General features: G+C 35.1%; 1 long non-coding RNA gene across 1 annotated transcript in view; it reads right to left on the reverse strand.

Moving 5' to 3' along the window:
* Positions 1-14,169, reverse strand: part of LOC122237669 — a 29,426-nt gene extending 15,257 nt beyond the window's left edge. The window contains exons 1-2 of the long non-coding RNA XR_006216267.1: positions 14,098-14,169; positions 13,600-13,653 (exon numbers count right to left, since the gene is read on the reverse strand). This is a non-coding gene — a long non-coding RNA (uncharacterized LOC122237669). The remainder of the gene's footprint in view (positions 1-13,599; positions 13,654-14,097) is intronic.
* Between the last annotated feature and the right edge of the window lie 4,443 nt (positions 14,170-18,612).

Genomic DNA, 18,612 nt, shown 5'->3' on the forward strand with positions numbered 1-18,612 from the left:
TCAGCTCAAAATGATTCCCGTTCTATGGTTTAGACAATAAAGATGAGGAAAAACATAATTTTGGGAAGAAAATCAATGACCATGTGTGTCACATTTACACATAGAAAACTGTCAACAGGAAGCATTTGCATCAGTGCCAAAATGATCCCTGATAGTCTGATATTTATGCTGGAAAGAAATGTATAATGCTGCTGGTAGAGAAACTTCAGTCTACATCCATACAATATAAACATTTAAGTAGTTGAAGTGCAAGAATATAAGACTAGCATTTTGATTTCCACTTAAATGACATGATAGTTGATTAATATACTTTCACTAATGTCATTGCTATTTGCATTATGTAGACACAGCATAAGCTAGGCAGGAAAAAATAATCACAGGGTTTTACTAGAAGCTTTTTCCATCCATTTTAATATGTTAGTTGGTTATAGAATATTTTTTCCTATGAGAATATATTATTAAACAGTACTAGAGTGAGATCAGAAAAAATTTACATTTCTTAGGAACTTCTCCAAATAATACAGTGGCCATGAATAAATTAATTAAGGTAGAGAGATGTTATTATGTTGGCCTCAAGTGACACAATCAAGGTCATGGTTTTATTGTAGAAGGCAAATAGTAATCTGTGTTCATTGGAATACAGTGATCCATCAAAATCTTGATAGATTGGTGTGAGGAAGAATATCTCAAGTGTTTGAGTACAACTCTGTTTATCTAAATTGTTTAGTACATATTTCTACAATCTAAAATTATATTTTATAAACTAAAGTTTAGCCAGTTATTTGTATAAACCAAATGTTCTACAGTGACACTTTTTAAACTAAAAAGACACATGCATATGTTAATATGATAAAATATGATATTTTTCAACATTATCATTATTATTATTATTATCATTATTTCTTATTCTACCAGAGTTTCCTCTTGCTGTACATAGTAGGACATTTGTGATATGCTGATGTTATTATTCTTCAATGATGGGAACAAAAACATGAAAATAAAAATACGCCACTGGAGAGAAAATTATTTTCAATCTCAGTGAATGACACAAAATATTAATAAATAATCCTTAAAAACCATTTCAGTTTTCTTTAATCATGTATATGTATTCAAAGGCAAATAAAGATTAGATTTATAAATATAATGCCATGTCCTCAGAGTAGGAAAATAATACATTCACATTTTTTTTAGTTCATGTACATGAATCTTAATCAATTTATTTAGGAAATGATCTTTGAACAAATGAAGAGAATTTTAGTTACTTTTAACTGCATATGTAATTACATGAAATTATGGGGAATTTATTTGGAATAAAATCCAATTTGGAATATCCTTTGTTGCCGCAAATAGTTTCATAGACTGAACTATTAAAAATCAATATCACTAAATGCAGGTATTTCAAAGGCATCACATTAAAACAAGCTCACTATATTCTATCAGTATGCTTTTAAACATGAGTTTAATTCTGATTATTTCAAAAGTTCTGAATCATATCCTGTGTATGTTAGGAGTAAGATTACTAAAATAAAGTAAAGGGAAATAAAACTATATCTATGCCTATGATTGTTCATTTAAACACATTTTTACTCCAATTCTTTGATAAACATTGCAACCAAGATGTCCCTCAGTTGGTTAGTGGATAGCAAAACTGTGACGCATCCATTCAATGCAAAATTCTTCAATTACAAAAACAAATGCACAACCAAGCCACAAAATGATATGGAGGGACCTTGGATCATATTGCTAAATGAAATAAGCCAGTCTGAAGAAACTATATGATGTATGATTCTAATTTTCTGACATTCAGGAAAAGGCAAAACTATAACAACTGTATAAGGGTCAGTGGTTGCTGTGAGTAGTGGGGGGTGGTTGAATGGGTGAAGCACACAAGATTTGCTTAGAGCAATGAGACTATTCTGTATGATATCACAATGTTGGATACATGCCATCATGCATTTGTCAAAATTCGTAGTACTTTATAGCACAAAGTATGAACCTTAATATTTGCAAATTTTAGAAATATCACTTAGGAGGTCAGGGGATCCCAGGATGGAATGAAGAAAACTGGTAATACTATCTAACCTCGTGAAACAACCTCACTAAAGGGTGAGGGATAAAATACTGACCTACCTAATTTTGGAAATGAAGTCTGTATGACGAAAGCAAAGGCACTGTACATAAACGCTGTACTCTAGTTGACAGAGTGGTTTCCTATAAGGGTATAGGTTAACAGTACTGATACTACTTTATATGTATAGTAGAATTGAACAATTAAGTAAATGGAAGATGGACAGGATGAGCCAGGTTTCCCACTGTTGGAGAGGGAGTCTGTAAAGAAACAAGGAAAGGAAGCTAGAATGATCCACATGATAATAATGGACTAGAGTTGGAGACATCAACAAGAACTCTTATTTAGTTCAAAATAGATACAGATCGTTAGACGTAGAAATATTTATGCATATGTGTACCTTATATGAATTAGTATGCACACATATATTTCCTTGTTTAGTCAGCTGAGAGAACCTAGAAACAATGGTACTCCAGTAGTGATGAGCACATGTGGCATCAAGATCTAGATTTCTTTTTTTTTAATATTTTTTCATTTATTTATGAGAGAGAGCAAAGACAGAGCGTGAGCAGGAGAGGGACTGAAAGAGAGGGTGACACAGAATCCGAACAGGCTCCAGGCTCTAGGCTGTCAGCACAGAGCCCAACACGGGGCTTGAACCTACAGACCGTGAGATCATGACCTGAGCTGAAGTCAGACACTTAACCAACTGAGCCACGCAGGCACCCCTAGACTTCTAACACCATTCTCCAATAGCATGGAAAAAGGCTTCTCAGAGAAATAGTTGATGTTAGGTTTGGAGCAGAGAGGATGCAAAATGAACCTGGAGCATCTAATAGTGCTAACACACACACACACACACACACACACACACACCCCGGTGGGTCTATGTCAAAGGGACATTGTAGTCAACAGAAAAAGTTCCCAGTAGCCAAAGCTGGAAAAAAATTGAGCAACACGTTGAATAAAGAAATACTGCATTATAGCACAAAGTAAAGAATAAATATCCATGAGCTCATACTAACCTAAATGAGTTTTTAATATATAAATGAGGGAGAATAGATAAATCTTCCATGCAGAATAATTCTAGATCATTTATATAAACATTAAGGAGTGAGAACATAAATTCCTTCTCCTTAAATATGGGCTACACATGTGAATTTCCTTGCAAAGAGTACACTGTAGAAGGGGCAAAGAGAGTAACTTTACAGTGGAGTAACCTGACAAACACTACCTCAGCCAAATGATTGTGTCAACATCAATAGTGTAGTTCATGTTGATAGTATGTGCTGTTGATAGTAGGTAATGATACTCATCATAAAGTTCTACTGTGTCTCTGTCATCTACAGAAAAGCCCCAAAGCCCATATTTAACCCCGAGGAAAAGAAAAAGATCAGACAAATCCCAACGGAGGGGCATTCTACAAAAACCCTGACTAGTATTGCTCAAAACTGGCATGGTCATCCATAATGAGGAAAATCTGAGAAATTCTCACAGCCAAGAGAAGCCTAAGAGATATGGTGACTAAACATTGTGTGGATAGAATACTAGAACAGGAAAAAGGGGATAGATAAAATCTATGAAGATCCAAATAAATAATAGGCTTCAGTTAATGGTCTAGTATCAATATTGATTAATTGTAATACATATGCCATATTGTGTGAGATGTTGATAATAGGGGAGACAGGATCAGGAGTGTGTGGGAACTCTGTAATATCTGAAAGTTTTCTATAGATCTGAACTGTTTTAAAATAAAAAAGTTTATTTAAAAAACGTAGCCTATCCTTTCTGCTTAATTTGTGACAACAATGAAATAGACTGAACAGGTAAATGTTTGGATTCTTTCCTTAATAATATGATTAAATAAAAATTTAAAGTAATATGCACCCATTTCCTTTCCTTTCTTCTTCTTCTTTTTTGTACAGACATAACATATTGCCAGTTGACCTAATTACTATTAGAAATTGAGCCAGCTTTTCTTTGGTGCTAAATTCATTTTCCTTCTAGGAAAGCTTTTAAGAGAAACTCATTAACAATTTCATTTCACTAAGTTTGTAGCACATGTGTAAGTTTCTCTTGCTTGCATATGCAAGCTCACTGGAGCAATAAAAAAGAAGAAAATATCTGGACTTGTGCTGTTTATCACCTGTGATATGACAACAACCCATCCAACCTGAGGAGATGCAGTGGTTAAAGCATAAACAAATGATTCTGATACAATGGGATTGAGTCACTATTTTGTCTATCTATCTATCTATCTATCTATCTATCTATCTATCTATCATCTGTCTATTTAACTTTATTTATTTATTTTGAGAGAAACAGAGACAACACGAGTGGGGGAGGGGAAGAGAGAGAGGGAGACAGAGAATCCCAAGTAGGGTCTGCCCTCTAAGTGTAGAGCCTGACACGAGGCTTGAACCCACAAAATGGTGAGATCATGCCCTGAGTTGAAACCAAGAGTCGCATGGCTTAACCAACTAAACCAGCCAGGTGCCCATGAAACAATGGAATTGAATCATTATTTTAATATATTTTATTAAGTACCTAAAAGATATCCAGGCATTCTTCTTTCTAGAAGAGTAACCCGGCTATAAATATAGGTTCCAAACATTGCCCATAAATGTAGTATATGTATATTATGAATTTATTCAACACATTAGTTGAACACCTAATGTGTGTCAGACAATTCCAGTCCTAGAGATGTATCAGTGAGTAAAACTCATACATATCACCATCTTTGTACTCATAGCACTGTGTATTCTTTATTATGGACTATTTATATATGGGTCTTAAATTCTAGAAGTTAAGGAAAACAATAGCATTTTAAGTTCTTGTATAGCTCCACTTCTAGGCTTCCTTGAGTCCTACCAATAAAGGAAATAAGTAATCAAAACTCCTTCCTCTAGGATGTAATGTGTTAAAATCTTAAACCAGAAGAATTTAGACACAAGAAAAAGTAGCTATAGGTTTGTTCGTGGTCTGTAGAGACTCAAAACTTTGAAAAAAAATTTTTTAAAAAGAATACTTTACCTCCACCTGCCCCATACCTCTGTTTTCCTCTCTCTCCAAAATTTGCAACATTTTTTTTTAAAGTTCTTTCAAGGAGTATTTATTAAACACCAACATCAGTTCAGTTTTTGCAACAGAATCTGGGAATAAAAGACTAACTCTAAAGATACTATTTCTACATGAGAAATTTTATGAACTAGATCATACCTATTTTATCCTATTGCAGACTTTAAAATGCAGTAAATTTTATTGGCTTTAAAGTCCATCCTAAATATTTTGAGGACCAAGAAAATAGGACAGACTGAGTCCCACATACCGCATGTCTAAAATTTGGAAGTTACAGTTACATAAATTAGCAGACTTAAATTGCAAAGTTGCATTCCTTTACCTCTACAAATATAACGTCAAAACAAGAAGCTAAAAAATATGTTACTATAGGTTGAATTGTGTTTCTGTCCCCAAAATTGAGATGTTAATGTCCTAACCGCCAGTACCTGTGGACCTTATTTGTAAATAGGGTCTTAGTCAAGATAAATTGAGGTCATAGGGTGGTCGTTAATCCAGATGACTGGTGTCCTCATAAGAAGAGGGGAATCTAACAGAGATACACAAGGAGAGCACCATGTGAAGACACAGGTACATGCAGACCTAAAAGGAAGATAGCTATCTGAACAGAGAGCCATTCGAACACTGGAGAAATGCTGTCACAAGCCAAGGAGCACGTGGAGTTACTAGAAATTTAGAAGAGGCCAGGAAGGATCTTCCCCTAGAAGCTTTGGAGGAAGTAAGGCCCAGCTGACACTTTGATTTTGGTCTTCTAGCCTCTAGAACTGTGAAAACAAATTTCTGTTGTTTTAAGCCATCTAGTTTGTGGTCCTTTGTAACAACAGCCTTAGGAAATTGATAAACATGTGAATAACTGCCATTTTTGTGAAATGAGAAAAATTTAGCCACTTATCAAAGATAATATAATTATTATTGTACAAGTTCAGCTGTTATGTTGATAGATAGGCAATGTTTATGTGAAAAAAATACTTTCATGATTCAACAACTACATATTTTTCCAGTTATGTATTATTAAAAATTATGTTTTTATCATACAATTTATATTTCTTGCCTTCATCTTGACAAAAATCACTATTTTTCATGGTCAATATTTTACTCGATTTGTCTTCTGTTGGCAATAATTACTGGCATATACTTTTAAAATGATAAAAATATCTTTAAAATATTTAGATGTAAAGAATTATAAACAATAGGTAAATTTATTTCCAGATTACAATATTTAAATATAGTTTCACAAACATGTAATTTAAATATATATATTAAAATATAATTACCAGGGACACCTGGGTGGCTCAGTTGGTTAAGCGACTGATTTTGGCTCAGGTCGTGATCTCACAGCTTGTGGGTTCGAGCCACGCATCGGGGTATGTGCTGACAGCTCAGAGCCTGGAGCCTGCTTCAGATTCTGTGTCTCCCTCTCTCTCTGCCCTTCCCCTGCTCGTGCTCTGTCTCTCTCTCAAAAATAAATAAACATTAATTTTTTTAAAAAGAAATAATTACATTTAAAGAAATATTTTTATGAAATTTGTTATTTTAAAATTATTTCTTAATGTTTATTTATTTTTGAGAGAGGGAGAGAGAGAAACACACAGAGAGTGTGAGTGGGGGAGGAGCAGAGAGAGAGAGAGAGAAGGAGACAGAGAATCCAAAGCAGGCTCCAGGTTCTGAGCTGTCAGCACAGAGCTTGATGTAGGGATAGAACTTGCAAACTATGAAATCGTGACCTGAGCCAAATTCAGCATTTAACAAATTGAGCCACCCTGGCACCCCTTCTCATTTTTAATTCTAATGTTCAAGGTGAATCTAACGTGCTAATGCAAAGAATCAGATTCAAGATAATATTGTTCTGCATGAATTGAAAAAGAGAAGGTTCGGCACATTTAAATAGAAATGTGTCTTTTGTTTTGGACCAGGGTTAACAATGTTTGTGAAGCATTTAGATGGTGCCATTAAATAAAAGATTAACTTATGACTACTATCAGGTAAATGGTTGGACTCTGTGTTAAGTGATCTGACGCATGGATTTACAGGGGCTGTCAAGGAGCATTCACAAGTTTCTCTTTCCCTATCCCTGTTACACAGTCTTCTAAATTAACGATTACCTGGTTTTAAATCTTGTAATGTTCAATATTTCATGACCCAGAATATGCTGGAAATCATTAACAATTCACCAATTTTGATCCTCTAAACATTTTAAAGGTTTGTCTTAGAATTTAAAAATTTTTACATTTTCTTTATTTTTACCTTGGGAGGAATTGATAAATTTCCTTAATAACATAGCTCAAATCATACAAAGAAAATCATTGTGGAATAGAATAAATATAGAAATCGACTTTATATGAAACTTCAAATATTTCTTTACTTTAAGCAGTGGTTTCTAAACAATACCTATGATAAACCAAATGGAAGAAATACTCTTTAAAGCAAATTTTTAACTTATCAGAAGAAACTATTTGAAAGCAGGCTAAATTTGGGCATTCTATAAGGTACACAGTTTTACAATGCAGCATTGTTCTAAATCTATTTCACACATAAAAGGAAAAAAATACATGGTATTATCTGGAGAGAAAGGGAATGACTAAGAACTTTTTAAAATGCTGTCTATTCAACTTTTGTCACTTTCAGAGCAACGAATAGTGAGCAATGATGCCAGAATCTTTAATTCATGGGTCTCCATTGGCTCAGCTTACACAGTAGAAAATATATCCCAAGTTCCTATAATATAGATATAATAATGGAAATGCATTTGTTATAAGTTCCTTGAAACTTCAATTGCCCTTATTTTTGCTTTCAAACTCATTCTGTGTCAGATATAAGAAAACAACAACAGTTACTACTGTATAGCCTGAAATGTGTTTACCTACATCTACACAGATAGGTGGGTAAGTAAGTAGGTAGATAAAAATGTAGATAAATCTTTATAGGAAAACCCATTTTGGAGGGCTCATGAGCATTTTTCTCAAATACTTTAACATGCTGTTGATTTTGTTTAATAAAACAATTGACACTCTATTTTTAACTGACACAATTAGAGATCACCCTGTGCAGGTAATGGCAGTGAGTCCTTAACTTAGGACAGTATGTTTAGACAACGGTTGAAGGTTATGGATGAGTACAAACATTTCCAATGTATTTACTACAGCTACATATGATGCCTGCCAAATACTACTTTAACTCTTATTCTTAAAATTATAATGATTCCAAGAATTTATTTTGTTCAATGGTTTGTTTATGGAAGTGGTACTGTCTGGCAAATGAAACCATTTCTAGGAAGAGTGCTCACTTATCTTTCTTGGATTTCAACCAAACACATTTCAGAGACAATGACATAATGTATCTACAGAAGTTTAACTTGGCTGGCATAAGGTTTAAGTAGAAATATTCCATCCAAATATCTATCTATATCTATTAGGCATGCTGCCCATTTTTAAAGACTCATGACTTACGATAGTGGATCTCAACTTTGCACATTGGAATCACTTGGGAGCTTAGAAGATACTGATATCTGGGTTCCATCATCAGAAGTTCAGATTTAATTGGTCATGGGCATTGGTTCCTGGGCATTGAAATTTTTAAAATCTCTCCAGGTGATTCTAATGTCTAGTGAAATAGTAGAACCACTGTGGTCTTAGGATTTTAAGAAGGCGTGGGTGAGAAAGGTAATATTTTAGGTTTTATAAATGTTCCTTTGAAATGATCATGCCTAAGCCCAAAGTACTCACTTCTTTGAATATATTTTAACTCATATGTGGAATTTAAGAAACAAAACAAATGAGCAAAGGAAAAGAGAGGGAGAGAGAAGCCAAGAAACAGACTCTTAACTACAGAGAACAAATTGATAATTACCAGCGGGGAGGTGGATGGGGGAAATGTATGAAATAGGTGATGGGGACTAAAGAGTGCAGTTGTCATGATGAGCACTGAGTGATATATAGTATGCTTAAATCACTACATTGTGTACCTGAAATTAATATACCACTGTATGTTGGGGTGCCTGGGTGGCTCAGTTGGTTAAATGACCGACTTCGGCTCAGGTCATGATCTTACAGTTTGTGGGATTGAGCCCCTCATTGTGCTCTGTGCTGACAGCTTGGAACACGGAGCCTGCTTCCGATTCTGTGTCTCCCTCTCCCTCTGTCTCTCCCCACTTATGTTCTGTCTCTTTCTCAAAAATAAACATTAAAAATATTAAAAATATATATGCCATTGTATGTTAACTATACTGGAATTAAAAATGTCACAAAAATGAATTAATTAAAAAATAGCAGTTTTGATGGCACAAGTAGGTTATTGCAAATACACGATTAAATAAAATATGATTTAAAACCATGTCCTTAATATTCTTTTGGTTCCCAATCCATGGTGTTTTTACTGTTAAATTTTCTATGTCTGCATAATGTACTCTTCGTAGTAGGGCTTTATTTATTTATTTATTTATGTTTATTTTTGACAGAAAGAGAGACAGCATGAGTGGGGGAGGGGCAGAGAGAGATGGGGAGACACAGAATCTGAAAAATTCAGATCATGATCTGAGCCGGAAGTCAGATGCTTAACCAAATGAGCCACCCAGGCACCCCTAAGAGGCATATTTATTAATGTAGATTGGAATTCAGTGATGTGCCGGTAAATGTTTAACAAGCGTATCTTTGAAGACAAATGGCCCTGATTTGTAGTATTTTCTGCTCTCCATGATATATTCACTTGTACGGTGGCCACTCTCAACTTACAACAGCTGACAAAGTTTCTGAAAATTGACTAGGTGTTGCACCTTTAGAGCTGGGTGCAATATCCCATTGCAACTCACCACCTGCACATGTTGAGCCTTTTGTATAACACTGGATACTCTTACGCAAAATGTCAGTTAATCCTCAAATCTACACAGTAATAGACTAACAGTGCAGTTTGTTCCAAATCAAAGGAAGGAAATAAGAGGCTTAAAGAAGATTTAAGTTGCTCAAATCAAGTCAGGCTGCAGCCATCAACATAAAATTTTGAACATCTGCCATGAATCAGGTGCTATACTTCCATCTGTAGATTCATGACAATATCCCTACCCTCAAAGGGCCTATATTCTACTCTGAAAAGACAGAAAAATCAATAAATCAATATTTAGGATAATCTTACTAGTTGATAAGAGCTAAGAGGAAAAAGAGATTGATGCCGAGGGTGAGAATGACTGTTTTAGGATTTTTTTAGGTTAGACCACAGATAAATTTTCTTAGGAATTGCCACTTGAATTAAGTTTTATATGAAAACTTATATAGGTAGTACAGCTCTGGGGGAAGTGCTATATGGAAAAGGAACAAATGAAAAATGTGCTAAAACTAAGATAAGCCAGAAGTTTCTAAGGCACAACTAAAGATGGAGCAGGTACCTAGCAAAGGTAGTAGAGATAAGAAGCTGGGAAGGGTTATGACTAGTCTTATAGTTTGGATTCTATTCTGTGATGGAAAACCACTTACGAGTTTTAGGCCCGGGAATGATGAGATCTAAAGCATGATGTATATGGTAACCCCACCTGCTCTGACCAGGGGATGAGTGGGGGCTGGGAGACCAACTCAAGGTTCTTGATGTAGTTCAGACTTTGAATAATGGTGACGTAGAATAGAGCAGAGTTTCCCAAGTTACGTGCAGAATATCAGCTTCTAAGATCCGAAAGTGCAGTTTTGTGGATCTAAGCATACTTGTCTTGATTGACCTATGACTTCAGCTCTGAGCCAGTGTTGATACAACATCAATGTCCCTCTGCCATGGCATATCAGAGAAAGCACTGGAAAGTGGTTAGAAGTGAATATGGTAAGATCAATTCAGATTATGGATAATTTGAAGGTAGGGATGTTTACATTTGCTGATCCCTTCACTGTGGGACTTAGAAGGAAAAATCAAAGACTATTAATCTGTCAGATAGGAAACGGATGGAACACTCAAAAGAGTAGACAAAACAAACTTTAATAAATGGACTCTTTACAAGGCAAAGGACAATTAAGGTGATACCAAAAGGAATGATGAATTACCCTGGGGTTCTCAGAAGCAGGAAGGTGTTTCAAACCTTAGCCCTAAAAGTGCAATGGAATGGTTGTTTTCACATTAAAATACTACTTAGAAAAGTTACAGAAACTTGTACATGGAAATACAGAAAACCAAAAATGCTTTGGATCTTATTTACAGTGCGGGAAAAAGTAATCTTATCACTAGTAACACAGCTTTTTTTCCTGTTTTCCTCATCCTGTTCCTAGGATTAACTAGGGTATGGAATATTTGGCACAATAATACATTGATGTCTTTATAGTAAAAGTAATCCATAATAGCAAGAGAAAATTTTCTTGTAGATTATTCACCCGAAGTATCTTAGAACCCTAAGTATACTTCTAGAACCCTAGAAGCAACCCTACTTCTAGAAAGTACCATAAGTATCTACTTTTTCTCTCCCTGATATGGAAGTTTAAGATTTCAACATCTTGAAAATCCTCAGTCAACTTTTTTTTATTCTGTGAATTAATTTTTGTTGTTATTGTCGATTTATTATTATTATTATTATTATTATTATTTAATTTACATCCAAATTAGTTAGCATATACTGCAACAATGATTTCAGGAGTAGTCAACTCCTTTTAATGTAGTATTTGAATTTCAATTGTTAATTACCCAAATCATGATCTTTCATTCTACATCTGGCATTTGTGTTCTGTTCATTTCCTTGCTCATTAGTGTAACTGTTTCTTTCCCAATGCCTCTCTCTTAAATAGAGGTTTAGGTAAAGGAGCTATCAGCTAATTTGAAATTACAGCCTGGTTAGAGATCAGTGGATTCTTCAGTGTAATGATGATTATCATGATGTTTTCAGTCCAAGAGTTACAGTAGGAAGACTTTGAGAATCGTTTTTTTCCCCGATTCTCACCTTCTTATAGGTTTATATGTGTTTCTTATCTTCCAATTTTTAATTGAACTTTCAGTGAACTAAATTTAGTTGTGAACATATCAGTACATCATATCAAATATCTCAAACATAAAGTATTCAAAATTTCCTTGCGTTTTTGTCTTAATGTTAAGAAGATAGATTAATATATACACTAATATATAACATATATATATATATATATACAGTATATATAACTAAACAAAAGGAATTCACATTATGTCAGGCATTAAGAAAAATAAAAATGTTAGAATTACAAACTTGCAAATTTAAGCATGGGGCTAGACAGGTTTCACAGATGGTTGAGAGAGAAAGAGACAGAGGAAAGATGGAGAGGTAGAGAGAGAGAAATCCTTTGAATTAATATTACTATCTTCAAAATAGAATGGTGAAAATAATGCAGACATTAATGGGTATGCTATTAGTGAAGCTTCCAGGTTCATATCATGGCCAGAATACCTAAATCTTACTTTTCCTTAGGTATTAAGGGTAATTGACTGTGGAGTCAAGGTTTATTGTAGCTTGACTATCATGTGTGTTATATAGATATTTCTGAGTTTAGGGTATTAATATTGTCGTGCATGAGATTAGCACACATATATGATAGCCTTGGGCTTTTACTATAAAATGAATAGATGATTGGCTAATTACAAAATAATCTTTCTTGGGGCACCTGGGTGGCTCAGTTGGTGAAGCGTCTGACTTTGGCTCAGGTCGTGATCTCCCGGTTTGTGGGTTCGAGTGCCGTGTCACGCTCTGTGCTGACAGCTTGCTCAGATCCTGGAGCCTGCTTCGGATTCTGTCTCCCTTTCTCTCTGCCCCTGTCCCACTCACACTCTGTCTCTGTCTCTCTCAAAAATAAATAAACATTAAAAAATTTTTTTAAATAAAAAAAACAAAATAATCTTTCTTTTAAAATAGTAATTTTGAGGGGTGCCTGGGTGGCTCAGTCAGTTAAGCGTCCGACTTCGGCTCAGGTCATGATCTCACGGCTGTGAGTTCGAGCCCCGCGTAGGGCTCTGTGCTGACAGTTCAGAGCCTGGAGCCTGTTTCAGATTCTGTGTCTCCCTCTCTCTCTGACCCTCCCCCACTCATGCTCTGGCTCTCTCTGTCTCAAAAATAAATAAATTAAAAAAAATTAAAATAGTAATTTTGAAATTGCTGGCTTAATTTAATTTATTCTTCTTAGGCTCTATTATGTGTTAACTATTTATATGTTATATCCGCTTTTCTTAGTTTTCTGATAAAAATATGACCACAACAGACATATAAGTTGGTAGTTAAATTACTTAGAAATTAAAATAATGATTTTAATGTCTATTATTAATTATTTGTAATGATAAACCCATTGCAAAGAGCCTCAGGGAACTTGTCAATTAAGTATTTCTAAGCCGTAACAATAAAAATAGCCATGGCATGAGAATTTTAATTATCAACCAATATCTCTTGGCCTAAAAATTTAGGGGCTACAATACGCCCTCAAAGTCAAAACTAGCATTTCTGGAAAATAAGTACACAAGTAATCAACAGCACTTACTGATTTCCCCTTCTGGGTGGAAGCTGAAGCCATGAACCTGGTGAGCTTTGATTCCTGAAAATGAGATTTTTGGTTCCTAAATCTTTCGCGGAATGGATATTGGAAACTCATATAGGAGAAATGCCACATATCACTGTGAAATGTGGCATGTATCTGTACAGACAGGCATAGTTTTCTTTCCTATTGAATCCTATTTTTTTTTCCATTGCTTGGATGGTATCTGGTACCACTAAAAACATACATCTCCACAATTCTTACTAATTTATTTAGTAGTTATTTGCAAAAATGACTAGTTGATCACAGTTGCTGAAACAGTATAACTAACTACAAATGTATGTCTAATGTCTTATATTTTCCTTGGACAGCTTTAGCTAGGGGGATTCCAAATGGGGTTTTAGTTTCTTCCATAGGAGCAAAAAATCCGAATCTAACTAAGTTAAGCAAAAATCAGTTTAAAAAAAAAGAATTGAAATATATAATTAGAGAGCTACCACTCACCAAATCAAAGAAATGCCTAAAAACTAGGCTTTGAGGAGGACAGAAAACCAAGTGAGCTCATCAATCTCAGCAGGAGAACTCAGTACTTCTTTTTCAGGGCACTGACATCATAATTAACCAGAATTAGCTGTTCATAACATTCTTTCCTTGTATTTTTCCATGTAAGATTTTTATGCCTAGGGATATAGTTTGATTATCATGGTTGGTGCACATGCCAAACATTTAATTGGGGCATGACATTGGAACAGGTCTGCTGATACTGTTCCCACAAGAACCATGTCTAAGTGGCAAATTTGCAATGCAAACTTCACCAAGCAAAGTCAAAGACAAGTGCTTCTACTAAAGAATAATAGAAGAAAAAATTTAGATATCCTCAGAATATATTATTTTTTTATCAGTATCATTTTCTTTCCACCAAAAACTGGAGTGACATAATATTTCTCTCAAGAGAAAAAATTTTCCATTTACTATGAATAGGCTGCCCGTGTTGAACATATTGTCAGTGTGGTTTATAGGATTAGAAAAACTAAAAACAATGAATCAATTCATCATTGTTTCTGAATAAATATGGATCATCCTTATTTATATTTTTTAAATAATATATTTGTGTATTTATTAGTTTCAGTTTAACCTCATGAAGCAGAGACTTAATTTTCTCTTCTTAATAGGCCTAGAGCTGGACTATATTTCCCAGCCTCCCTTGCAGTTAGGTGGGCCAAGTGATTGTATTTCAGTCAAGGGAACTTGAGTACAAGTGGTTGGAGCCACTGTCCGATTGACTTGTTTAAACCCTCCATATCTCCTCCATCTATACTCTTTCTTCTGCTAATGGACGAAATGAAGAGCTCACAGAGCAATTATGGAAAAACTACATATTGAAGATGGCATAGCTGCCAATCACCAGGATCCCTTAAACACTGTGTGGAAGGGATGCCCCGGTTGGCTTAGTAGGGTGAGCATCCAGCTCTTGGTTTTGGCTCAGGTCATGATCTTGCAGCTTTGTGGGTTCGAGCCCCACATGGGGCTCTGTGCTGGCAGCGTGAAGCCTGCTTGGTATTCCCTCTCTCTCTCTCTCTCTCTCTCTCTCTCTCTCCCTCCCCCACTCATGCTGTCTCTGTTTCTCTCACAATAAATAAATTAAAAAAAAAAAAGACTACATTGAACAACAAACTACCCTCCCACCACCACCTCCTTGGATTACTGTGTGAATAAGAAATTCCTAATACTTTTGTGCCTTTGTAGGAATATTCATTTCAACAGCTATAGTTAATCTACTAATTAGTCTCCATAGGATTTACTTTACACTGTAAATTTAGCCTTTTCCTAAATACTTAGTTTACTGTTGTATAGACTTCTAAAAATCAGAACCTTGTGAGTTATGGATTAAATCCAGTGAAAACAACTGATGCCCACACTGTAGTGTCCAGCGAGTACTTCCTGCAGGTTTCCTGAATGATGCTCATACTAGTGAGAAGGATGTATTACACATGAGTGAACAGATAAAATTTCTTATGAGCAGCTTTCAGTTAACAAATTTCCAGAACCCCTCTATAGTCAACAGAATCTCTTCAGTAATGTTAGATTCAATTATATCTCACAACTAGAATTCATTCATAAGGCAGAGTAAGAGAGTGAGAGGGAGAGATGCTCACACTGTATCTTGCAAACAAATGATTAGTTCTCTTACCCCTTTGTCCCTTCCACCCTGTAACACTTCCCCAATGGAAATAAGAAAATGCCCCCTTAGAATTACTACCTAGCTACATTGCAGTATAATATTATAAAAGCTAACTACACCATTTCTTATATTTCTTCTTCCTTTCTGTCCTACCTTCATCCCAATTGGTGTTAACAAAATGAGTAGGCCAAACATAAACCCTAGTAGGATAAAAGAGTTTGCACATATATTTTTTAACTGACTGGGATATTATTTATTTGACTATCTAAGGATATACAATGTTTATAAATAATCATATTTCATTACCTTATTTGAGTAGTAAGGTTTACTGGGAGAGAGACTCTGGGCAAAACATAAATCCTTAAAAACCATATCCTTTCCTTCTATATCTTGGCTTCCTCTTTGGGATAAGACAATAGCATTCTTAATACAAAAACTAGAGAGGGCATTTGAGGAACATGGCTCTTTCCAGATCCCCTAAAGGACAGGACTTCTTTGAGCTGAGCCAAGGAACAAAACAGGATTGCCTAATAACCAGTGATGGCTCAGCATTGAGATACTCAAGGATCCATACCAGCCTGCTCACATTCACTCTTGAGAAGACATGCTTGGTCTTTCTGGATTTGGCAAGGAGCTACCAAATTGAGGTAGCTGAGACTAGGAGAGGCCTAACAAATGTAGCTGGTGAGACTTGGAAGCAAAAAATAATTTTACTCTGGCCTCAGGAAACAATTGGCAATTAAGAGATGGTCTTCTGGTTTATCACATGCATAGAAAGAGCTGTGCCTTCTGGTGATCATTCCTTTGCCCAATCTGCTCTAATGACAATCTGATCACTAAGCATATGGAAGGAAAAAAAAAATCATACTATCCTTAAAAGCACATGGAACCAAATGAGAGACTAACAAACACAACCCAGAGATTGAGGTGCTCGCTTTGAAATATAGTCATTGAAATCATCAGCAGACAACAACCTTAACAAAATAACAGTATGAGCCCTTGAGGAGCACAATTGTGTTATTAAAATCATGATATTAGCATTGCGAAACTCATTTAAACATTCGGAAGACTAGGTCATCAGTATTCAGCACCAAGTTAGTGGCTTGGCAGATCATGTGAAATTAATAGCTCAGAACTCACAGGAAAAAGAAAAAAGAAAAAAAAATAAAGATGACATGTAATGGAAATAATTACGAAGTTTTTAGGATAGTTGCCAGAGATATAATATGAAAATAATATGTGTTTTAGAAAGGGAAAAAGAATATATGATATAGAAGAAATGATTACATAAATCAAAGGGGACAATTCATCTGATCCAAAGAATTAAAAATCTCATCAAGTCCCAGACAGAATTAATCAAAAAATCCCTTTACCATCAGAGTGAATACCTTGAATTCCAAGGATAAAGGTAATAATCCACAGACTCCAGTAAATTATAGTAAATTATTTCTGAAAGAAAATGAAAACATACTAACATCAGTTTCTCACTGGTAGTAATATGTGGTAGAAGTCAATGGGATAGAGAAAAATACTTAATTTGGCAATAATATACTTGCATAAGATATAATTTTTCTTTTAGGCCAAAAGGAAAATATCTAAACAAAGGAATTTGTGTGTGTGTGTGAATGTTTATTTATTTACTTTGAGAGAGAGAGACAGTGCAAGTAGGGGAGGAGCAGAGAGAGAGGCACACCCAGCACGGAGCCGATTGATGGACATGGGGTTCAATCTCACAACTGGGAGATTACAATCTAAGCATAAATCAAGAGTCAGATGTTTAACTGACCGAACCACCTAGGTGCCCGGAAAAGGAAATTATTTTAGAGAGTATGTTAATGGCATATACCATCAGAGGAAAATAGTTGAAAACTAATTTGACCACTGGCAATGGAACAAAACCAGAAATACAAAGTAGGGAAAAGAGGGAGCCAAAATAATTATGACCAATCAATTTCCACACATGTTTATCCTAGTATATGTTAATGAAAGTACAATTAGGCATTTAAAAACATATTCAGTGCTATGACTGTATACTAAAGGGAAAACCTAATAATGACTTACACCAATTATTAAGCAAGATAACAACACCTAGAAGCTGGGTTGGGGTTTGAGGTGAGGAAATAAAAACTCTCTATAGGTCCTTTGTGAAAAGTGGGCTAAAGAGTGGGTCAGAGACAAAAGGCAAATAGAGTATTTAGTGGAGATAAATAAATAACAGAAAGTTGCCACTTTTTGCCATGAAGAGCAGTAAATATTAAATGGAGAGCAACAATTCATGTTAGAAAGGATCTTGGAGAGGCTGTCATTACCATTGGAAATAGGAATTGTCCAATTTATTGGCAAGTGGTCTAGCAATAGCAATCACATTTAACAATGCCCAGTTTTTAGATTCACTAACATTCATTTTGTGGTTATCTATTCTTTAAAAAATAAAAGATTAAGAAGAAAAATATAAGAGTGCAGAGTTTTTTCAGCTGTGTTCATAGGAATAAATAATACCCGGAAATAATCTAAATGCCCAGGAAGAAGGAAATGGCTAAAATCATTGTGAAATCACCAAATTTTATTTTCATATGAAGTTCCTAAAATGATTAAATTATTTACCTGATGATATGTACCAGATACACGTTTTCATGGAGGTAAATCAAATATCAGAAGAAGGTATGAATGAGATTAAACAGGAACTGGGACTCCCAGATGTTTAAGTCAGTTAAGCATCCAACTCTTGGTATCTGCTCTGTCCTGATCTCGAACCATGGTTCGTAAGTTTGAGCTACACATTGGACTTTGTGCTGACAGTGCAGAGCCTGCTTGGGATTCTCTCTTTCTCCCTCTCT

This window comes from Panthera tigris, chromosome B1 (genome assembly GCF_018350195.1).
Source record: "Panthera tigris isolate Pti1 chromosome B1, P.tigris_Pti1_mat1.1, whole genome shotgun sequence".
NCBI lineage: Eukaryota > Metazoa > Chordata > Mammalia > Carnivora > Felidae > Panthera > Panthera tigris.